Source organism: Schistocerca piceifrons, chromosome 3 (assembly GCF_021461385.2).
Source record: "Schistocerca piceifrons isolate TAMUIC-IGC-003096 chromosome 3, iqSchPice1.1, whole genome shotgun sequence".
Lineage (NCBI taxonomy): Eukaryota > Metazoa > Arthropoda > Insecta > Orthoptera > Acrididae > Schistocerca > Schistocerca piceifrons.
In genome coordinates, this window is record NC_060140.1 from 607,012,754 (window position 1) to 607,037,934 (window position 25,181).

At 43.9% G+C, this 25,181-nt stretch overlaps 1 protein-coding gene across 2 annotated transcripts in view; it reads right to left on the bottom strand.

The window, feature by feature from the left end:
• The window catches only part of LOC124789666, a 60,298-nt gene extending 35,857 nt beyond the window's left edge, over positions 1-24,441 (bottom strand). For both annotated transcript variants that reach the window (XM_047257103.1, XM_047257101.1), the window contains exon 1: positions 24,341-24,441. The gene's annotated coding sequence lies outside the window, so the exon portion shown is untranslated. The remainder of the gene's footprint in view (positions 1-24,340) is intronic.
• Positions 24,442-25,181: the final 740 nt, after the last annotated feature.

Below are 25,181 nucleotides of genomic sequence, written 5' to 3' on the forward strand. Positions count from 1 at the left end.
AGAGAGGAGTTGGAGATGGACAGTGAGAGGGAGGAGTACGAGATGGACACAGTAAGGAGGGAAGAGGAGATGGACAGAGAGAAATGGGAAGGAGGAGATGAGTGCAGTATATGTGCTGTATGTCTACGAAGGCAAAGCTGTAGGTAAATGACTAGTTTATGATAAATTCAAACAATATTTCTCGCTCAGAAGAGAAAACTAAAAATAAACATGATATGTTAGTTGTAATATAAGCTAAGTAAATGTAAACCCTACATGCAGATTTACTATGAACTGTACACAACACTTATAACTTGCGAAAATTTGTTTATTCACGCAGATACACAGAGATTTGGTGAACAACTTTTTCTTTGATTAATTCTTCTTGGGTTATGAGCTGAGTGGTGGCGTCGTCTTGTCGCAACGTTTCGATAAGTTTCACACCCATCATCTTCGGCAGAAGGTGAGTTTTGTACCCATCATCTTCTGGTGAAGATGATCGGCACGAAACTCATCAAAATGTTGCGACAAGACAACACCACCACTTGGCTGATAAGTCGAGAAGAATTCAGCACTGGAATACGCTGAAAAAGATTGCAACCACATATAACTTTTTCTTTACTATGATAATAGTGCTAATATTGTATAAAGCATAAACACTTGCAAGCATCCGAAAAATCTCAAAAATATGCCTTTTTCAACTTTTGTCCTTACTTTCTTTCTTTCTTTTTTTCTTTTTTTGAATGAGGGTACTGTTACCAAAAGCTGCTAAAATGCACAAATTAGGTTTACTACTGACAATATAGAAGGGGGGAGAGTTGAACCTCGGAAGACTTTCAAGACTTTCACCTCCAGCCAGCCATATAACATTTGTTTAAAAATGTACTTTCTTATTCCATTTTGAAGTGGCAGTGTTCTTTTATGTGTGTGCCACAGTATTTTTCTGAAATTACAAAATTTACTTAAAAAAAGTTAAGTTTCTCCAAATGTGAGAAACTGTTCCAAGATACAACATGGTCATTTATGGGAGGGTGGGACTAGTGTGGACATTTTTTATGTTTCATGTTTTACCTTACAATTATTTGAGGCAGATTTTTTGAATTTGGTATCTTTGGATTAACCAGCTTCCACACTATCAGAAGTATTAATTAAATTCTATGTCTTCAACATTTTGACCATCTACTGGGGAAGAAAGATACCTGCAGTCTGCCCACATTTATCCCATGGTGGGGTAAGTGTGTGCATTGGCTGAAACTGCATGGGGTAAAAGTGGGCAGCATGTTTTTGATATAAATAAACCCAAGATTCCCAAAAAAATGTTATTTGTTCCTTAATAAGTGTCACAGAAACCAAAATTAACCTAAAGAAAACTTGGTGTTGTTTTTTAAACAAATATTGCACATTTCAAAATTAAAATTAAATTGTAGCATCCACCCTTATCTTTCTGCCGCAATTGCTTTTGCAGAAGGCAGGAGGCAAATAATGTCAGACCTTTCCATTGCTGACTTATTTGTGACAATAGGGAACACAAATCTAGATCCTTTTTTCCACAGATAGGGGACAATCACTTACCCTTTCCCAATTGTATTCACAACTTATCCTACATGATATTCAAAAGGTTTTATTGGTGGAAAAATGAACCAAAACAAAATCACCAGACCTCACTTCTTGAACATGTTAACTTATGTAAGGTTTTGGCTTCATCACCTTCTCTTTCACAGCATCCCTCATCCTTAGATTCCAGCACAGTGGATGAAAGGCTTTCTGATTCACTGTCCGTATCATCAATGATTTTATTTTTTGTAGATCTCTTCAATTATGTCTTGCTCTGAAACAAGGCCTTTTTTAAAGCTGGTCTCATTTTACACACCACTGCAGCTTCTAATTCACCTCTGACTGGAGTACTAATGTAAACTGCAGAGTTATTTTGCCTTGATATTCCTTCTCAAACCACAGCTTTTTGGAAAGATCTACAGTCTTCATAAGTTGAAATTTCAGTTAGGTCTCCACCTGAAGTGGAACGTGAAGCATCAGACAAAGTTGTAGATTTCACAGGAGAAGGTGTTTCACAACTTGATATAGAGGCTGCTGGCTGCTCAGTTACATCTGATGGCCTGAAATCCTTTTCAGTGAATGCCAACCCATTAAGTAGCAACAATCTAGGCACTTTGAAGCCAGAGGTGATATTTCCTCAGTAAAGAAAATTGAACATGCTAGGCCTATCCCGCAAAACAAAGTTATCTCTGAAATAGTGACTGGACAACAAGGGTGCATTCTCATCCAGTCAGATGTTGCTATTCTTAAGTATCCCTTAAATGGCCCAACACCATGATATCTAGTAGCTGCATCCTCTGGGAACAGTGTGGTGAGACTGTCAGAAGATTGATTCCGGCATCCCTGGAAATACTGATAACCTCAATGCTGATGTCACTTGAATGGTTGACCAGAAGAATGAGTAGATGATTATGTTTTGAAAAATTCATCTGCATAGTTACAGGCATCAGAACTTTAAGGAAAAGTTTGGTTGTCATATACCTAGATTTGTTGGTGTATCGACTACTTCCATCTGGCACAGCATTCAGAAATTTGTTCATCATATGGACTGCCAGAAAAATCAACTCTGGCGGTATAGCCATCCCTGATGCTGAACAGAAAGCATACATGGCGAGATTTCCTGCTCTGTTTTGTGCTGCTGCCATTCCCACTAGCTTCTTACCATGTTCTGCAATAACTTTAGGAGGCTGCATTACAGTAGTAATACCACACTAATCCAATTCATTATCCCTGTGTGGAGTGACCTTTAATTTGTCAGTATTCTCAAAAAGTTGTCAAAGAAAAGGATAATTTTTACTTTGTCAAATACTGCATCCGTTTCAAAGCTTGTATTTTCAGGTCTGCAGAGATATAGCTTCTGCTGCCTCTGTGAAAATCTATTTGTCCAGTCCTTTCCTCCCAAATGTCTTACATACCAGCCCCTTGTGTAGTTTTTTCTTTGTAGTTGTTTAGCATACATGTACGCCAGTTAGCCTGCTTGGTTCTGTGTCAGCCCATAATGTGAATACTTATGTGGTGCCGATGAAATCGACACCAACATCGATATGCATTCATCTTTGCACTCTAAGCATTATCTTTGGCTGTTCCACCATGTTCAGTTCAGTTCTTTGTGATCCTTGTACGTGTTAAGGTTAATAAATGAATTATTGCTAAATGAGTGTGATTATTGGTGCAACCAACCCGGTAATCCTCCTCACTGGTGACCCCGAGTTGTAACGTCTTCCATTTTCGCCGTTTTACTGTGTCCGCGACCTCCGCATTGGTTATTTTTGCCTGTATTGCATTGACACAGCATTTGAACAATGACTTCGGCCCAACACCTAACGCCAGATTTTGTGATTGACATGCATCATGTGCTGTACACCCGCTAGGACTGCAACACGATGCCTCTTACTCGATTCCGCCGATTTTGCCAGACATTTTCGAGCCTGCAACAATAAGTGAGGTTAGGAGTGCGCATGACTCCAGCTATCAAACACCTTTGTTTCCGCCACATGTGCCCTCCCTCATCAACTGTGCAGTTACCTCTTATGTATCTCCGTACAGTGCAGGACCAATGCCGATTTCTGCAAATGCTTCATTGGACAACCTACTACCACCAGGACAACGATTTGCCACGCTGCAATCCATGCAGTACCATGTGGATACCTGCCACGTGGCCGGAACTGTTTCGTTCACAGGTCTACCTCCTCAGGATCCGACCACGCCCACGCCTGCCTCAGATCAGCATCAGCACATGCCTTCCTACTTCAATACTTCGGCCTGCAACAGGAACAAAAACTTATTATCTGTGCTTGACCTCCACCTCCACCCCAATGCTATGCCTCAGTGTTTTGTATCACAACATTCACCTTATCCGCACACCGTTTTGGGTGGAGTGACTATGAACAGTAAACATTCACACATTCCGTCCCATGTTCGACATCGTTTCTCACACTGTGCTTCTGGACAGCCCGCACCTCCACAGCCTCCCTGCAACACAGGTGGCCCCAGCTCTGATCATACGTCAAGCTTTCCATGGACTAACATGCGTTCTCAAACTTTGAACTTTTTCTCACCTGTCACCCCCGCGCCAGCTCCAGTCGAGCTTCCGCAACCATTCTCGGCACATCTCGGTGCTTCATCTGCGTCGGTCTTCGATGACGTGTCAATCCAAACACACCCGCAACATGTTGAGCTTCTTCAACCGCAATCAACACATTACGGTGTCTCACCCGTGTCGGCCTTCCGTGTCACGACAGATCACACTCAACCACAACTTGTCACCTTCACGCTACCACCCGAACAGCCGTCGTTGCCACATCCCCTGGAGGAACACTCTCCTGGAATATTACAGCAACAGCAGCTCGATTCAGGCAGTGCCCCAATGAACTCAACTCAACCTGTTCTTCTGAACATTCTACAATGCCGCCATTTAATCCCGACAGAGCAACAATCTGGTTCAAAATTGTGGACGAAATGTTCGACCATTACAAACTGCACGACCAGGAGGACTTGATTGTTGACCTGGTAGACGTCCTGGACTCATCTACCCGGTACACTCTAGCCAAAAAGACAGTTCTACGTCGGCTTGCACGCTCAACTAAGGCAGCAATACGGCAAGTGTTCCATGTCGAGCAACTAGGCAATGACCAACCTTCCCAGCTCTGGAGATGGCTACGTGTCCTGGTTAGCGCCGATCTATTCTCTGACATAGCTCTCTTCGCCATCTGGTCAGATAAACTATCTCCTCACATCCGCTTTGCTCTGGCTCAAAGGTCTCCTGAACCTGTCGAGCAAAGAATGACAATTGCTGACAAACTACACAATGCATCGCTGCTCTATTTCGCCAGCCACTGCCTATCTGACAAGTCTCAGGTTCTGGCTCATCACCCTGCGGCTGGAGGCAGCCGGGGCCATACTGTGCTGACCATTGCGCTCGCTGCGGGAAGCAGTAAACAACCAACTGGGACGTCACCGGCTCCACCCACGGTCACGCCCCCTCCTGCAACCGAACCTGCTGCGACCACCGAACCTCGGCCACATCCACTGGCAACGAACTTTCCACAGGAAATGTAACCACACTACCCGTACTGTTACTTCCACATAAGGTTGTTGAGGCAGCATGGAACTGCAGACCACCCTGCTACTTCCCAAACGCCAATCGCAGTTAGGTCTGGGTGCTGCCTCCTGCGCACAACATGACAGGCACCCCCCCAGTTCTCCATTCTGTCTGGGTGCGACCGGATAATTGCGGAGGGCTTTAAATTAAAGACATTTTGTCGGGATACCTTTTCCTAGTGGACACAGGCGCCGATGTTTCGCTGCTGCCTATGTCCTAAGCATCGTTGAACATCCGCCCTCATCATACTTCACTGCAAGTTGTGAATTCAACTAAACTAGAATGCTCGGGTTCAACTTCCCACGTCGTCTCACTCTCCGCAAACTGCAAACTCAAGTGGACTTTTTTAGTGTGCGACATTGACGAACCTATACTAGGCATTGACTTCTTGCGACACCACAAACTTTCACCAGACCTAGTGCGAAACACTGTGTTTCATCACCCGTCCAGGGGTCATCTCATCTGTACATGCTCATCCCTGTCTACGACGTTACAAGAAACCACGCACAAGTGCCTTGTCGAGCTTGAACATGTCCTCGCCTATGCAAGGAAAACTTTGAGCTCTCCCTCTGGCTCCACGAAACACAGCTCCAGCTCTCTGATGCAGCAAAGGAATTACAGACCCTACAGCAAAGACAAAGCAAGGTCAGTAAGTGCGCAGAATCTGCTTACAATCCCAGCAATCGAGCCTCTGTGTGTTTACCTCCCGCTACCCCTCGCAACTGTGCTATCAAGATTGCCATAACGTGTACTGACAATTCCGCAGGGCCACATGCTCCTAACATGGCAGCGTTTGACACTTGGCCGGACACAAGCGTGCATGCGCGACAAGTGTCACGTGTTCCCGAACTGACAGCTCCTACCCCGCCCCTCGCGGACAGCACCTCAAACTATGCGACTTCGGCTCCTGCGCACCGCCATGCGGCCGCCACTGACAACACAAACAGTGCACTCGCGCCAAGCGTTTCGCCTGTGACCGTGCTGCCACAGGCCGCGCCCTCAGACAATGGACTCACTAACGGCTCACGAGCTCTACCGAGCTCACCTGACCACGGTGCCACTGATTTGGGCTGGCGGCCATCTTGTCGCGTTGACTCCTGGGACACTTTGCCGCCTCGGTTCCCGTCGGATCCGCCGAGAGGATCCGAACACCACGACAATGCCTCACCTGCCCCGCCCGCCACACATTGTAAACAAACCGCCTCCCGTGCCGTCGGCAACATTTCCGTCGTCTCCAACGGCACGGTTCACAAGCTTCGCCTCACGTCAGATCCCCCCATCTCCAGTAAACCACCTCGACTTGGTCCTGAGCGCCTCTCCGACCTGAAAAATCAGATTTCTGAACTACTAAGCTCCAGCGTCATTGAACCCTCTGCCAGTACCTGGTCTACACCCATACATATGACACCCAAGAAAGACAGGTCCTGGCGTATGTGCAGAGACTACCGTCGAATAAACGCACGAACAATTATGGGCACCTACCCCATACTCAACATTGCCGACTTTACCAGTTCCCTCGCAGGTGCGACCACGTTCTCTGTCATTGATTGCAAATGGGCCTACCACCAGATCCCCATGGCACCTGAAGACATCAAGAAGGCAGCAATCACCACCCCGATCGGGTTATTTCAGTTTCGATTCATTCCCTTCGGTCTGAAAAACGCAACCCAGACCTGGCAACGCTTCATCAACGAAGTGCTATTCGACCTAAAATTCTGCTTGGCATATCTTGATGACATTCTTGTGTTCAGCTCCTCTGTCGAGGACAACATTCGACATGTGCAAACTGTTATGAACACTCTCGCGGCAGCAGGCATCGAGACCAACCAGGACAAATTGCAGCTACATCAACCCGCTGTCACTTTTCTTGGTTTTCGGGTCTCTGCCGACGGCATTTCACCGCCCCCTGAGAAAGTACAAACAATACTAAACCTACCCAGACCTTCGTCATTCAAAGAGCTCCGGCGCTTTCTGGGGACGGCTAATTATTATCGCCGACATCTACCTCGGGCTGCGGAGATTCAGGCTCCACTGACGGACGCCTTGGCAGGCACCAACACTTTTGGATCTCGGCCCGTTCCATGGACCCCTGCTGTGACTGACTCTTTCACTGCCCTCAAAAATATTCTTGCCGAGGCCTGCTCCATCGCGCATCCTCATCCCAATGCGCAGCTTTTCATCGCCACAGACGCGAGCGATACTGTCATTGGCGCTGTCCTTAGCCAGACAATCGACGGCCAAACTTCGTCTCTGCAGTTCTTCTCGCGCAAGCTCACCAATGCACAACGGAAATATTCCGCGTTTGACAGGGAGTTGCTCGCGGTCTACGAAGCCATTAAGCATTTTAAGACTGACGTTGAGGGACGCGCTTTCTATGTTTTAACGGACCACAAACTCCTGGCTGCGGCCATTACAAACCCGCCAGCTGACCCGCCTTCTCGCAGCTTCAGATATATGGACTTCATATCTCAATTCACCACCGATGTCAGACACATGAATGGTGCTGACAATATAGTTGCTGATTTCCTTTCACGAGTCGACGCCGTCCATTCGCTGTTAGACCTCTCTGAACTGCCTAACCTCCAACCCGCCGACGAGGAAACACAAAACCTGATTTCAGACTCTACTTCTTCATTACACTTCGTCCGCACCACCTTCCCTGGCATTTCTGGTAAGATCTGGTGCGACGACAGTACGGGCACATTACTCCCCCCTCATCCCAACCACGCTCTGTCGAGCTGTCTTCAACGCATTGCATAATTTAGCCCAACCCGATGTTCGTGCGTCCGCTGCCTCATAGTGGAGCACTTTGTGCGGAGAAATGTCAACAAGGACTGCCAGAAATGGGCACGCTCCTGCGTCGCGCGCCAACGCTGCAAAGTACACAAGCACACTACGTTCGTAATTCGGTTTGCGGAATGCCGGCATATACCAGATTCCCTGTGAGTGTGGGAAGACTTACATTGGACAGACAGTGCGCACCATCGAAGATCGTTGCCGAGAACATCAGAGGCACACTCGACTTACGTACTCCAACAAGCCGCCAGTCGCAGAACACTGTTTGCCCGAAAATCTCGAAATGGACTACCAACATACCAGGGTCTTGGCACAGACATCTAAATACTGGGAGAGCGTCGTTAGAGAGGCTATCGAAATTCGTACCAGGGACGGACTCATCAACAGAAATTGTGACTATAACCTCAGCAAGGCATGGGAACCAGCACTGAGTCTAATTAAAAAGAGACTCAGCAAAGAAAACGAACGAGCGACCAGGGCGGACGAGGCAGTTACACCGACGCTTCCACAGACGCCGACGACAGCCTCTCAGCGACTGCCGACGCGCGGGCGCGGACCACGGAGAGAAAGTCTCGCAGGGGAAGGGGATTTAGGACGGTCGCCCGCCCTCTGGAGCTCAGTTCGTCAGCGCACCTGACGATGGCGACATGTCTGATCGCCGAAATATTGTGCCCGTTGGACACTACGGACCGGCAGTACACCCGTGGACTGTTCGAGCATTATCACATGTGTCTTATTTGTTTTTTAACTATCGTTTTCTGTGAATGCTTTCATAATGCCTTACTTATTATACGTTATTTTGTAAGTAACAGCCCAGTACACACCAAAACTGTATCCACAACACTACTGCATTCCCAGTTGTGTAACGCTGACATACATCAAAATCACGTTCTTGTATTTGTTTACTAACAGCCGCTCACACAATTGCAGATGACATGATGTATGCCGAGAAAAATGGCAATAGAAAATATGCTTCAAACAGCGACTACAGTCTTAAAAACATGCTGTAGTGTATCAGCGGACTCACAATCCCAATATTGTTGTTTTTGAATGCAAACACGGACCAAATGCAAGAGTTCAGAGGTAAACTTATTGTAACTATAAAAAAGGCTCAAGTTCAGAGAGAAGTGAAGATGAGATTGTCAGAGAGGGGGGAGGAAGTAGATGTAGGCTGAGGGAAGGAGGAGATGGACAGAGAGAGACGGGAGACGGAGGTGTGGAGAGAAATAAATTTAAATCAGCTGAACTGTTTTATTAAAATTTTACTTGTTTAATTACAACAAAGCAAATTAAATAAAAATTTTATATAGCTATAACATAAGATCCACTCGGAAAAATACTGCACTCTCAAAAATACTGCAAGTTCAGTCTTTCTTAAATTTTCGCAGAAAATGATTTTTCTGCTGTGCCTGTAGTGATGCGCAGAATCGATAGGAACTGGAGGGCGGCTGCGAAGTTTGGAACACAAGATGAACTTTTATGAGGTTATGGAAAGGCTGGTTTGAGGTCTTGTTTTTTCTTCAACGGATTCCACATCATCAGTTTCCCTTTCAAAACTGCGGAACATGGCAAACCATTTTTGTATATTTCAACGTTCTTCAGCACTTCGCCAGTGGACCTATCAGAAATGTATTTCGGTATTAGCTTCTTTAAATGACCAGCTACTTCAAGGTGTGCTTTGGGTAATCTATAGGTCAGTTCATTACACAGAAGATCTAAAAAAGGAATCCAGGTTGCCACTCTAAAGTATTCCTCGCGTGACTCAGCTGGGTCATTCGTTCGATTCGTCTGTAATGCAGTTGTTCTAGGATTTTTTTTTATCTCACTGCCAAATTTCGCAGCATGTTCAAAATGGTTCAGATGGCTCTAAGCACTATGGGACTTAACATATGAGGTCATCAGTCCCCTATACTTAGAACTACTTAAAGCTAACGAACCTAAGGACATCACACACATCCATGCCCGAGGCATGATTCGAACCTGCGACCGCAGCAGACGCGCAGTTCCGGACTGAAGCGCCTCGAACAGCTCGGCCATCTGCAAGTTCTCCTGCTACGTTAAAGACAGGATGGAAGTGTAAAATACTGTCCTGATGAAGTTCTTTTAAGCTCTCGTGAGCTGCTTCCATGAGTTGCATTGCTTGGACTAGATCGATTTCCTTGTCTTGCAGTTGTCGAGCAAGTGGCAATTACACATAAAATTACAATAAATTATAATGGCTGCACAACACCAACTAAGAAAAATACTGTTTTTGCATTACTGCTTCCACTACGAATGTTACATAATTTCTGCAGCACAATAATTAGGCTAGGAACGATGTCTCGAAAATGCAGGATTGCGTCATGCCTCTCTACCAAACGTAGTTTCTTTATTGTGTGAATCTTTTTTGCTGGTTGATATGTTTGTATTTCTTCTTCTAATAAGTTTCGTCACTGAGTAGATTCCCTGATGAAGTTCTCTACAGAACCAATTATATCTATAGCATTTCACAAGCTGCCTAGAGTAAAGGCTTTGCTTAGTGTAGGATTGAGCCTGTGACTAGCGCAGTGACAGTAAATTGCTAATGGCTGTTCCTGTGATATAACTAACTGGAATAGGATTGTCCTCGGCAATAATCTACACCAAGGTTATTTGGTTTAATCTCCTGCAGGATGGTGTTCACAAAGTTTTCACTCGTCAGGTCAGCAACAGCAATGAATTTTAGAAAATCTTCTCTTACAAAGCTACTCTCAATATCAAAGAAATGTATGAATAGCGATAATTGTCCAGAGATGCTTATGCCAGTTGTCTCTTCTGCAACAACGGTGAAAAATTTGGATTCCTTTATGGAATCAATTATTTTTACTGTAATAACATCAGCACAGCACTCTATTAAATCATTTTGTCTTGTGTTACTGCTATAAATGGCGCTTCTTCAGTCCGACTGCATGTGTTGTATTAATATTTCATCGCCTGCGTCCATTCGAAACTTCAGTGAAGCAGGAAAGTTTCCTTATGAAGTGGGATGGATAAGCAAATATTGGGAATAACAGGTCTGAGTTGGCTGTGTGGGAAGTCTGACAAGACCTTTCTTGATGTAGGAATTGGCTGGTCCTTAGATCATGGGAGACAAAACAGAGGTCTGGGTTATATAGCCTTTCCGCCATGCAACTGGTCTGAATGTCAAGATTGTTTGAGATGAGATGCTACAGATGAGTGAAAATTAGATGGTCTGATAAGCTAAGGAATGAAGAGGTTCACCGCAGAATCGTCGTAGAAAGGAAAATAGGGAAAACACTGACAAGAAGAAGGAATATTATGATAGGAAATGTGTTAAGACATCAGGTAATAACTTGGGTGATACTAGCTGGTCAAAACTGTAGGGAAGGACAGAGATTGGGCTCCCATAACATTATTGTCTTTATAATTGCGATTAGTTTTTTTCTATTTTCGTCCACTCTTCTCTTTCTAACCTCATCCATTCTTGTTAGGACATCCGTTGACTTCCCTTCAATCATTTGCACAAATTTCTGCCCGGCACCTTTCTCTCGGTGACTGTGTATAATTTCAGTTGCTTTCTTACACATTTTCATTGATTTATTCACTAGTCTTCCTAATTTTACATCATTGTTGCCTGCTTCCTCTCTATCGAATAGAACGCAAGCTTTGCAAAATCCGCCACTTAAATTACTGCTGTAGGCCAGTCAAACATTTTCTTCTAACAATTTTCTCTGGAACGATAGCACTTTATCAGCTTCTACAACTTGCGGTAAGCAATATAAGCACTTTAACCACTGAAATATTTTCTCGTCCGTCAGATGTCGTCTTCTTTCAACCAAATGATCGATATCACGTTCATCCACGATAGTCTCGTCATCACATAAACTACTCACATTACTTGCTGAATCCACAGTCACTGGAAGTGATTCCCCTTCCCAACATTAATTTAACTTTCACTTTTTAAGTATTTACAAAAAAAGTGAAGTGTCTTTTGTCGTTTAGACCCATTCACATTATCTCCTGTTTACCGCACAGTGGGAAGCAAACACAAAAATATTTGCTTACAAACAATTGCTGAAGTGATCACGTTCGTCACGTTCATTTCACAAGTCACAGAATGCTTCCCTTCCTTATTTAAATTAAACAGAATAGTAATAGCAGCGCGTCTAGTACGACCATCTACCCGCCATAGTTGCAAGTTTAGCAAGTTTATACGTGCGAGGTGCGTGGGTCATGAATAAAGTGTTCTAACAAACGATGTTTTATGTTTTACACCAACCCCGTCTAGGGGGAGGGGGGGGGGGGCACGTGCACCTATGCCCCTCCCCCTCCTCCATATCCACCACCGTCGAGGAGTATGTTGCTTAGCAGATGCAAGAACAGCTTCAACAAGACGGCTGTAGCTGTGGGGTTTTGGTGGAATAAAACAAATAAATTTTTCCAGGTGGTGCGAGAATCTCTGTCAGTTTGCCTTTCTAAAAATCTGTTTACGTCGCGGCACTGGCTTAGCAAGTCTGACAAGACCTTTTTTAAGGTAGGAACTGGCTTGTCTTTACGTTCATAAGAGACAAAACAGCGGTCTACGTCATAGCCTCTCTTCCATTCAACTGATCTGAATCTAAACGTTAATTTCAGCCCAATCAACCGGTGCATTACCATAGTCGTTGTTCCGTGCGTACTTCAACTGCTCGTGTTGGCTACTAAAACTCCAGCATATGGTGACTGATGGACAGTAACTGGTAGAACATTCGGCGGCCACTCTACGTTAGATAGTTTGCAGATATAATGGACAGCGAACTCTTCAAACTTTATTGAAACATTATGAATTTCACTATTTTGACAAGTAGTCACTTTTAGCTGGGCTAATTCCTTCTATATTTAGTTGGCAAACAAGGATTGAAAGTCCAGTTTTTTAGTCATTTGGTATTGAGAGGGGCCCTTCGCTAGTATTTGGTCGCTTAAGTTCTTTTGCATGCTTGCAGGCACGAAGTCCACTAAACGTCTGTCTGCCGAGACGATCCAGTTAATTCAGTGCTACCCAGAGTGCACGTGCAGTATTTCACTGCGGACGCAAGCTAGATTTACACCACTGTTGAACGGAATGAACTGTGTGATGAGTACAGAATACTGATTGAGAGTAAATCGAAAAAAGACAAAAGTAATGATAAACCTCAGAAATGAGAACAGCGAGAAACTTAAGATCTGAAATGTGTCATCACGAAGTACACCAAGTTAAGGAATTCTGTTACCTTGGAAGCAGCAACGAGGGCATAAAAAACTGACCTCCACCGGCAAAGAATGTATGCTTGGCCAATAGAAGTCTACTGGTGTCAAACATGGATCTTAAATTGAGGGAAAAATCTCTGATAATGTACATTTGGAGCACAGCATGGCAGTGAAATGCGGACAATGGGAAAACCGTAACAACCGAGAACAGAAGCATTTGAGATGTGATGCTACAGACGAATGTTGAAAATTAGATGGACTGGTAAGTTAAGAAATGAGGAGGTTCACTGCAGATTCGGCAAAGAAAGGAAATATGGAAAACACTGTCAAGAAGAAGGGACAATATGATAGGACATATGTTAAGACGTCAGGCAATTTGTGTGATAATACACTGTCAAAGCTGTAGGCGAAAGCAGAGATTGGAATACATTCAACAAATAATTGAGGACTGAGATGAAAAGGCTGGTACAAGAGAGGAAATCGCAACGGGCTGCAGCCAACCAGTCCTAAGAGTGATGAGTAAAAGAATAAAAATAAGAAAGCGTATTACCAGTAAACCCCTCCCCACCCTACCCCCGAAATTTTAAAAAATGCAGTTCTCATGTATAAAACAGCTTCAAAAGTCTGATTACTTTACAAATGAGCTAATGTGATATGTAGTTTTACACACAACTCAGTGCTCGTGACGTCATATTTCCATCAATATGTCTTCTGTAGAGTGATAGAACTTTGCAGGTACATTCAGTGGTATATAGGGATACTGTCTACAAAATGTGGTGCAGGAAGTTATTGAAGTAATAAACTAAAACGTCATGTCTGGTTCTGAAGATCTGCTGAATGAACAGCGAAAAGCAGAAAGCGATAGACTTTCCTCCTTTTATTATTGTGTGTGTGTGTGTATGGGGGCGGAGGGGGGGGGGGGGGGGAGGTGAGCGGCAAGGTTGCAAATTATGCGTAAAGTTTGTTGGAATTCGCTAAGTACCTTCATCCTCAAACACTGGATGAATATAGTCTGGGTAATATAGATTAATAGATTATACCTCTTAATGAGCAGGTTATGAGAGCATTTTAAATTTTTATATTCAGTCAATAATTACACGAAATACGTAAAATCAGATTTTTCTTGCTCATAGAAATCTTTAGGTAGGCAACCAGCAGCTGAGAGCAGGTGACATTTTAGGTGCTCAGTAATAAAAATGGTTCAAATGGCTCTGAGCACTATGGGACTTAACACCTGAGGTCATCAGTCCTAACTAACCTAAGGACAGCACACACATCCATGCCCGAGGCAGGATTCGGACCTGCGACCGTAGCGGTCGCGCGGTTCCAGACTGAAGCGCCTAGAACCGCTCAACCACAATGGCCGGCTGCTGCTGAATAATAAAGATTGTTTTCTTTCTTTGAAATCTTATCATGAGGGAAACATGTTAATTGTTTACGAAAAAGTTCCGTTATAGGATAACTACAATCAATCTAGCTGCAGTCCAAAGAAGATTTATTTGTGTAAATAAAAACAACAATAAAGCAAATAATTTGAATGCGTGGTGTCTGTCCTTTCGAACATGTCCGAAAGAACAGACACCGCGCGGAATCCGCACCTATTATACATTATATGGGAACTGAAGGTGGAGAGGAGAAAATTTGATAGGCCTAGTTGGGCAATGGATCCACCTTCTTCGTTGCGGATGAACAAATATGCCCGACCAGCTGTGGAATCTCAGAGAGCGATCATGGAGGAAATGGACAGGGAATGCGGACAGGTGGCGCTCAGTGGGAATGTGGCACGGCAGTGAGGCGTACCGACTGTAGTCTGCGCAGTTGCAGTAAGGCTGTGGCGCAGTGGTTAACACACCTGCCTTGTAAGCAGGAGATTCAGTTTGTATCCCGACCCAGTACACATTTCCATTCGTCGCCGCTAATTCCGCGTAATGTCCTGATGCAGCTGATGGCAGTGACCTTCTCCGTTGCCTTTTCTTTTTGCCCTTCTCAAAATAAAAAAAAAATAAAAAAAAAAAAGTTCTAATGGCTCTGAGCACTATGGAACTTAACTTCTGAGGCCATCAGTCCCCTAGAACGTAGAACTACTTAAACCTGACTAACCTAAGGACATCACATACATCCACGCCCGAGGCAGGATTTGAACCTGCGACAGTAGCGGTCGCGCGGTTCCAGACTGTAGCGCCTAGAACCGCTCGGCCACTCCGGCCGGCTGCCCTTCTCCACTTTCAGTTTACATATAATAAGAATGCATTTTAATTACATTGCTTCAACTGGGGGATCTAATCTTTTATATGATGCTGACTGCAAATGCTGGATTCAAGAGCAGTTTTTACAGTTAATGAATGCAATCTGATACATCGTGACGTCACATCCGCAAGGTCGACAACACATCATACGCCGCAGTGTCGCGGTTTGCCGGCTTGACAGGCAACCACTTTTTGCCGGGTAGCAGACTTACTGTTTTTTTCCGCTAGGCGAAAATAGACCAACTTGTTTGTTTCTAAACTATGGTCTTCAGCCAGTGACTTTCGACTTGTCAATCTTGTATTATTATTATAGTAACATATCTTTATCGTTTTGATCGTGAGAGTATCAATTACGTATCTTCCTTACTCTGGCTGGAGCTGGGCCCCTCGTTCCGAACGCTGACAATTTTTTGTCTAATACGTACTGCACAACTTGCGAAACGTCACTGAGCAGCGAATGTATTGCCTGACTTGGAAATACCATGACCCCTGTGAGAATGAGTCTTGCTGGTAAAGTGTGTTTCAGAGCATCGTTGACGCTGACTTAAATACCAATGTACATATCGCATGCTTCATATTCGCTAGCACCAATGTAATACTTATCAATAATCCTTCTAATTGAACATTACACATGAGGTTAATTTCCTCAATCTCTAGTGGTTCTTATGCGACCTACTGTCCACACGGGCTACACCTATTACAGCTTGAAAGTGACTCCCCTCCACTCTTATGGTAACACAACGTGACTGTTTTGGTCCTAGTATCGAATTGGCGTGAATATATTACGTGAAAATTGTTATATCAATATGAAATAAAACCTCTCATGTGCCCTCATCCCGATGATGAGCGTATGACTCAGGTATTTACATTGTTTCCTGTCATTGTGTGTGTGTGTGTGTGTGTGTGTGGGCTCGCGCGCCTGTAGCGGATCATAGAAGAAATTAAGGATGAACACAAAAAGAATGTACTCACAAAAGCACATATTTTGAGGCATGTTGGGAAAGAGGTGGCATTTATATCGGTAAGAAGTCTCCGCCCAATATGGGGGCACCTCAGGTAATTGTGCGCCAGAGAGCGCCGACACCGGCGTGCACAGAGAAACACTATTGTTGGAAGCTCGAAGCATGGAAGTGTGTCTTCGGGACTGATAATTTCTGCTAGTGCTTGCGCCGAATATAGCCGCACCAGAACAGAACTGCATTCTCGTCGTGAACGCTGGGCGATCCCATTACGTGGTTCCGAAGCGGAGGCTGCTTCAGTTGGCTATCATCTGGCGAAATGCACACTTGAAGCCATTTCGTTGCCGTCTCCTCACTACTTGACATGTCTCTGCAGTCTTCGTGCACCATAAATGCAGGGAAAGTTCTTTAGAATCAGGTATGTGTGATTATACGCAATGTTATTAAAGTTTTGTCCGAAGAGATAACCGAGGAAGAAGAAAATTTCACTAAAAACCGTGCTTGAGAGAGCTGCAGGACTCAGTAGCTTACCTCCTATATGAAATAATTTTAAAGCTGAAATACAGTACCTGACTCCAATGTCTTCGCTGTACCCACGCAAAACTCTAAATCTTTTATCATCGTTTACCATTTAAGCAGTATCACTGTAGAACAAATCACAAAAAGACCTGGATCTGATCGAAACATCGTTGCCTTAGAAAGACTCTGAAGCCTTTCCTGTCATCATTAGTCTCGTTTTATTCCCGGACTCTTATTTTTGTCCAAAAGAGAACCAAAATATCCGTCGCATTTTCAACACCCCTCTCAGCTCTCCTTGTTTCTGTGTTGTGTTCTCTATTTTTCCTCTTCCGCTTGCATTAATTTTTCTCCCCTTTTCAGTTCTGCTGGATTTTACCTGCTCTTTCTCATTCTTTCTCAGGCCAATTAACTCTTGCTCTTTATAAAATTCTTCTCATAAATCTACCGTATCTGCTTCCCAATCTTATTACTCTTACTTAGCAGAAACGTTATACTACTGGCAAATGTTCTTAAAATTAATAAATGTTATTACGAAAGTGAATCCGTAGTACTAAATTATAAATAACATAACCTAGAAATAATGGAAGGAGGATCACGAGGAAAATTTTAAGGATTCTAAGACAGAAGCAGGTGTAAACTTCTCAGAAAGAAAAAAAAAAGAAACACGATAAAAAGATGAACGATGTACGATGTTTGGAGGAAAAGAAAAGAGCAAATGTGAGGAAACCGAAATTATTATGTGGTACTTATCTCGCTAGAACGAACACAAAAACTTACGAATTTATGACGAACCTCTTTTTTTCCATCTCTTTACGCATACACTTACAAAATTGTAGACTTGCATTTAGCTTTACAGCATACTGGTATGAGGTACTCTCGCACAATTAATAACAAAAGTTGGAGTTGATCGTCCCGTCATGTAGAAGTCATAATAAACGGAACACCAACTCAGCTGAACATGGGTGGGAGAGGGAGTTTACAACGACCTTTCTTACATGATCATCCGTGAATTCGCCGAACTGACTCAGAGAAATGATCGATGTAGTAAATCAGTATGCAAAACATTCTTTATGTTGTGGTCCACAGCTTTTGTAAAGGGCATATTTACGTATAATCACCACAAAGTTGCTACAAACATAATTGTTTTGCAGCTACGAGGACTATTTAATTTCAACCTCCAATCGGTCGGGAAATTAAAACCACAGTGAAAATTCGATGAAACTTTGCGCCGATGTGTTGTGCAGTGTCTCTAGTATGTCCGGCGAACGCGTCACGTCACACTTTTCAGTTCGGAGCGCACTACGAGCACGTTAAGATGCGTAGGGCAAAAGCCTTCGATGACGAGGGTATTGAAAGTTGGTACCACGCTACAACAAATGTGTACGTCGGAGCGGCGACTACGCAAAGAAGTAGCTCGAAGGTGCAGTGAAATGATGGAAATAAAATATTTTTTATTTTCAAGTTTGTTGACATGATTAACCAGGAGATACACAATATGTCGTAAATTTTTATGTTAGGGACTGAAAACCCATGAAGTAAAGTTCGCAGGTGGTATTTTCTTTTATTTGTATTGTAGCCATAACTGTTAACTAGTCCAAATAAAGGAGATTTGATGTACAATCTTGACTTCATGGGTTTTCAATCTCCAACGTAAAAAAAAAAAAAAATAAAATAAAATAAATAAATAAAAAAACAAGAAAATAGCCCTGATTGTACCGATTGTATTTCATCGTCTGTCAGACTAAAAATTTTAAAAAGGGGTATGTCATACTTTAAATCTTCATACATAAAAACCGGCATTGCCCGGGTATGTATTTATTCCAGTCTTCTACTAGTCCATCTCATCCTTCCCCCCCCCCTCCCCCTCTGTCCATCTGTTCCTTACCCCCTCTGTCCATCTCCTCCTCCCCCTCCAATTTCATCTTCTCTTCCCCCCTCTCTCTGTCAATCTCCTCCCCCCCTCTTCCAATTCACCTCCTCCTCTTTCCTTTCGCTGTCCATTTGCCCCTCCCCTCCCCCTCTCTGTACCCATCTCCTCCACCTCGCTGTCTGTACCCATCTCCTCCTGCCCCATCGCTGTCTGTCCATCTCCTCCTCTCACTTTTCTCTCCGCGTTATTATTCTCACTCCGATAGGAAGCTGGTGGTTCTTACCCCCACAGATTTCTTTCCAGATTGTTGCTAATATGCCACATGACAAATTTATTTCATGTATCTTTAACACATTTCACGCGTATCTGTACAAATGTTTCACCTGTATCTCTAGAGAATTTTGCCCTGCAATTTCGTTTTTATACAGGCCAATGTTTACGACGTCGTACCCAATAAACTACGTGCTGTTTAATGATATAGTTCTGCAGTTACATACAGTGGTGTATGTAGCTGCTGTTTGCGAAATGTATTGTTAATAGAGTTAGAAGTAAAGAAGTATTCTCAAATACTGGGTGACTAAAGTATGTGTCCGGCCCCGGTAGCTGAGTGGTCAGCGCGACAGAACGTCAATCCTAAGGGCTCGGGTTCGATTCCCGGCTGGGTCGGAGATTTTCTCAGCTCAGGGACTGGGTGTTGTGTTGTGTTGTCCTAATCATCATCATTTCATCCCCCTCGACGCGCAAGTCGCCGAAGTGGCGTCAAATCGAAAGACTTGCACCGGGCGAACGGTCTACCCGACGGGAGACCCTAGTTACACGACGTTATTATTACTAAAGTATGTGTATTCGCGGATCGTGGCTTCACTGCTTTTTCACCTCCAACCACAAGCCTCTGATAGGCAGGTGGTTCTTACACCGGCAGCGATGATTTCCAGACGGTAAGTGATATGTGTACCACGTTTTGTTGAAATCGGTCCAGTGGTTTGGGAGACGATGTGAAACATACATACATACCTACGCACATACATATACAATATGTACACCCATTTTTGTAATATGTATGGATAATACATAAATAAATATATGATACACTCATATAAAATTGTTACCAAATATCTCCAAACGTTTTTGACTCCTTTACCTAAAATTTCACAAGATACTGTAAGAACCATTTGGACAGACAGTAGAGTATGTATTTTAGTATATATAATGTATACAAGTATAATGTAATATGTAAAGGGAAAACAATGTTAGCAAAAATCTCAAAAATTACTTGACCGATTTATTTCAAATTTAGTACAAAGTTGTATTAGACTAACATGTACAAATCTGAAGTAAACTGGCCAAGTACTTTTTGAGATTTTTGGTAACAATGTTTCCCTTTTATATATTACTTATACATTTATATATTATATATGCTGAAATGTATATACCCTATTGCCTGCCTGAATGTTTCTTAGAATATCGTGTAATATTTTCGAGGTTTTTGCTAACAGTATTTCACAATATAAGCTCGAAAAGTTCATGATCGATTCACATCAAATTTTAAACGATATTCTACTAAACATTCAGACTAGAAAATTCTAGATTTGGGATAACAATAAACAAGGTCCAAGCTCAGAGAGAGGGGGGAAGAGGAAATGGACAGAGGGATGAGAGGAAATTGACACACAGAGTGGGAAGGAGGATATGGACAGAGACACAGGAGGATATGGAGAGAGAGGGTGAAGGTAGTATAGAGAGGGGGGGGGGGGGAAGTAGGAGATGGACAAGAAGAGGGGGAGGAGGAGACAGGGGGGAGAAGTAGATTAGGGCATGCTTTCTCTTTTCTTTCTTCTCCATTTAACTAGACTGAGCAACAGCAACGCATAGTCGGGTACAGCTATTATGTTACACACTGTGCTGACAAAATCCATGGAGCAGTTTTAGGCGTTTCAGTCTGGAACCCCGCTGCTGCTACGGTCAAAGGTTCGAAACCTGCCTCGGGCATGGGTGAGTGTGATGTCCTTAGGTTAGTTAGGCTTAAGTAGTTCTAAGTCTAGGGGACTGATGACCTCAGATGTTAAGTCCCATAGAGCTTAGAGCCATTTGCACCATTTGAACAAAATTCATGGCATACCTCCTAATAACGCGTCGGACCGCCTTTTACCCGCCTAGTGGAACACTTCGATGTGGCATGGACACAACAAGTCGTTGAAAGTCCCCCACAGAAATAGTGAGCTGCTTCTACAGCCACCCACGATTGCGAAAGTGTTATCGGTGCACGAACTGACCTCTCGATGGTGTCCCATAAATATTCCATGGGATTCATGTCGGGCGATATGTCGCTCGAATTGTCCAGAATGTTCTTCAAACCAATCACGAACAACTGTGGCTCGGTAACTTGGCATACTGTCATCCATAAAACTCCATCGTACTTTGGGAACATGAAGTCCGTGAATGGCTGCTAATGGTATCCAAGTGGCTGAACATAACCATTTCCACTCAGTGACCGGTTCTGTTGGACCAGAGGACCCAGTCTATTCCGCGAAAGCACAGCCCACGCCTGCTTGCACAGTGTATTGTTGACAACATGGGCCCATGGCTTCGTGAGGTCTGCGCCACACTCGAACCCTACCATCAGTTCTTACCAACTGAAATCGGGTCTCAAATGATCACACCACTGTTTTCCAGTCGCCTAGGGACTATCAGATGTGATCACGGACTGAGGAGAGATGCTGCAGGCGATGTCGTGCTGTTAGCAAAGGCACTTCCATCGGTCGTCTGCTGCCATGTCCCTTTAACATCAAACGCCTGAAATTTGGTATTTTCGCCACACTCTTGTCACTGTAGATCTTGGAATATTGAATTCCCTAACGATTTCCGAAACAGAAAGTCCTATGCGCTTAACTCCAACTATCATTCCCCATTCGATGTCTGTTAATTTTCGTCGTGCGGCCATAATTACGTCGAAAATCTTTTCACACGAATCACCTGAATGCCAGATGACAGCTTCACCAATGCATTGTCCTTTTATACATTGTGCACATCCGTATATGAACATTTCGCCGTCACATGAATTTTGTCACCTCAACGTATATCTGTTTGGCGCTGAATTCTAGATTTCGCGCCGTACTCGAAACCCACTCAATTTTATGGCGCCAAAGTCTATAACTTGAATACCGTAATGTATACAGAATGTTTCAAAAATTATTTTAAGAACTTTGTGGATAGGTTCCTTATACCAAAACAAGGAAAAAGTTCACATGACCATATGTCCAAAAATCCATCGTTTTCGAGTTATTAATGACAGTTACCGTTCAACGGATTTCCAGCACAGCATAACAGCTTCACTTATATATTCTTTCGTTTCACACATTGTATCCTAGATGATGTTGTGTTCCCAGGGAGACTTGTTTATATTCATCATTCTTCTGTCTTCAAAGTGTCGATTGTGTACATGCACTACTGGTAGTGAGTTAAGTGAAAGTTCTCCGTTGAAGCATGGCAGGATATTCATTTCGTGAGCTGTGAGACACTATTTTTACGTCGCGCGAATGATGTTGGTCATGAGGCTGAACGGCTGCATTATGCGGCGTTTCCAGACCGAAGAGAGCCGAATCATGCAACTTTGTTGCTGTGTATCATTACATTGTCGATACAGGATCCATAGCACCACAGATTATTGACCACGTGCTGCTCGTACGCCTGACCAGGAAGAGTGCGTTCTGCTGGCTGTCGAACAAGCACGACAAGTGGCTCTGGCGTGTGGTAATCTTCACATTCAGTTTGGAGGACTCTTCACAAGGAAATCATGTGTCCGAATCATGGTCAGCATGTGCAGGGCCGTACGCCTGCCGGTCACCCACTAGAAGAGCTTCTGCCGAAGGTTTGTTGGACAAACTGCCAGATCGTTGCCTGTCTCTTTAGTTTTGTTGATAGATGAGGCCACGTTGAGAAGAGATGGAGTAACAGTTTTCCACAGCCAACACATATGGGCCGATGGCAGTCCTCATGCTGTAGTACAAATATACTGTCTCCCTAAATAAAGAGACTTATTTCTGTAATATAATAAAAATATAATTAAAAATGTTTTTTAGATATATTGAATTAATGAGATTACTTTTTCGGCACTCGGACAAGCACTATAAGCTGGGCTATGCCTGCGAAGGAATTCTTATTAGTTCATATTGGTTCTGCATGGACAATACTCTTTTTCCCTCTGTATATTTTGCTTACCAATTAATAATGCTATGTCCGATCGCCGTATCCACACAGAAAATCTTGACCTTGTCCATGTTGCGTTAATCGGATCTTCGTGAATTCTCCGAAGTACACAGGTGGGCTTCAGTTCTTCTTATTACAGTACTACTTGGAATAATAATTCATACAATCTTTCAGTTAGTAAAATAATACTATATTCTTCTCTTCGATGGACATAGAAAAGACAGACTTTTCACTTACTCACATAGCCCAAAATGGCTACCTCCGATTACGTCTACCTTCGTTCACTAGCAGAGAGCAAGTCCTTCCTCGTACTGAGGAACAGGAAAAACATCTTACGTTTCTTAACATCTGAAAATCAAAAATACATGACGGTAGGCACAGGCTCTACGCTGGTCTACCTCTTCATCTTTTCTCTTTGCCTTTAAAGAAAAGAAAAGCATAAAGTAAGAAATGCTAAAGATTTATCACACAGTCTAGATATCAGCATCAGTTTAAGATTAATGTGCGAGCTGGAATTGTAGGTGACCGTCTGGTTGGGCCATTTGTTCTCTCAGCAGCTGTTACAGGTGCTGCCTACAGGCACTTTATTCAGAACACCCTACTAGAAGACGTGCCCTTGCAAATAAGAAGAAACATATTTCAGTCTCAGTCTTGGAGATGCTCTGGCTGGTATATACCTTGACAAACAGGTAAATAGAGGAGGCCCACTTCCATGAGCGCCCTCAGTCCTTCGGATTATTATCTCTGGGGCACCTTAAACGATTTACCCATCCGGAAGACCACGTGGATGCAGAAACTCTTTTTAGAAGTGTCATGGAAGCCTGCAAAACCATTTGAAATCGTCAGGGAGTTTTTGAAATGGTCTGACAGTTCACGATTCGACGAGTTCTTGCTTGTGTAGATAAGCTCCAATCATCTAAATTATAAACTTTCATCAATAACTCGAAAATGAAGGATTTTCGGAAACTTGTTCACGCGAAATTTTGTTGTTGTGTTGGTGTGAGGAACCTGTCTCCAGGATTTGTACAAGTGTGTATTTTCGGTTCTGTAAAAGGAAGTGGGTTTGGAGTATGGGACGCTGTCACCTAGCCCAGAACTCAGCGTCAAACCTTTTTAAATTATAGACATGTGGTAAACACCATTTTAAAATTTTAAAGTCTACCAGACGACGTCCAACAGCTGCAGAACAGTAAATACCTTAGCAGCTTTGAAATGTTGGCGCATAAAAATGTCGTAACGAGTATAGCGGGGCAGAGATATGAACTGCCTTTCTCCCGAAAGGCGAGTCCCGTGGCTCAGTCGCAGCAGCCCCACCGCTTTTGTTGACAGAACAACCGAGCAACAGATGCGCGCCCGCTGCGAGAAGAAGCGTAAACCGCAACAGTGGCACGGGACGGACACTCACCGCTCGTGTAGTCTGCCGTGGCAGAGACGGCGCATGCAGAAGACGGGGCGGCGGGCGAGGCTCGCAGGGGCTGCGTCGCTAGCGGCTGGACTGGCGTCCCGCTGAAGACTGGCGCGTTCCGGGAGGCGCAGCCGGCGATATCCCCGCGCGCCCCACCGTCTCCCTCCTGCACATTGGATCGCGTGGCCGCGGCAACTCGTTTTCCGCGATACGGCTCACGCAGTCACCTGCTGCCCGCGTGCTTCTGCTAGAAAGTGCTGCACGAGCCCAGAAAGTGAGGCGAAGCATCACGCAACGTCTGCCCGCATCCCTCATATCGACACCACCATGATACCCTCGCTCTCTTTCAGAGACTGGTGTGTGGCAGCTAATTTCTTCAACACTTCTAATCATATCCCCGTAAGATTATATGTTGACTACGTTACAAATATAGCACCATTCTTAACCACCATCTATCAGAGATCATTGGAACAGCGGAAAGTTCCACGGGACTGGAACAAGGCCCAGGTCATAGCGATCTATAAAAAGGGGACAAAATCGGATGCACATAATTACCCGCCAGTTTCACTGACATCGATTTGTTTTAGAATCATGGATCATATTTGTACAGAAAGCAGATGGCAGTTATAAGAGTCGAGGGACATGAAAGGGAAGCAGTGGTTGGGAAGGGAGTGATACAGGGTTGTAGCCTCTCTCCGATGCTATTCAATCTGTATATTGAGCAAGCAGTAAAGCAAACAAAAGAAAAGTTTGGAGCAGGCATTAAAATCCATGGAGAAGAAATAAAAACTGTGAGGTTCGCCGATGACATTGTAATTCTGTCAGAGACAGCAAAGGACTT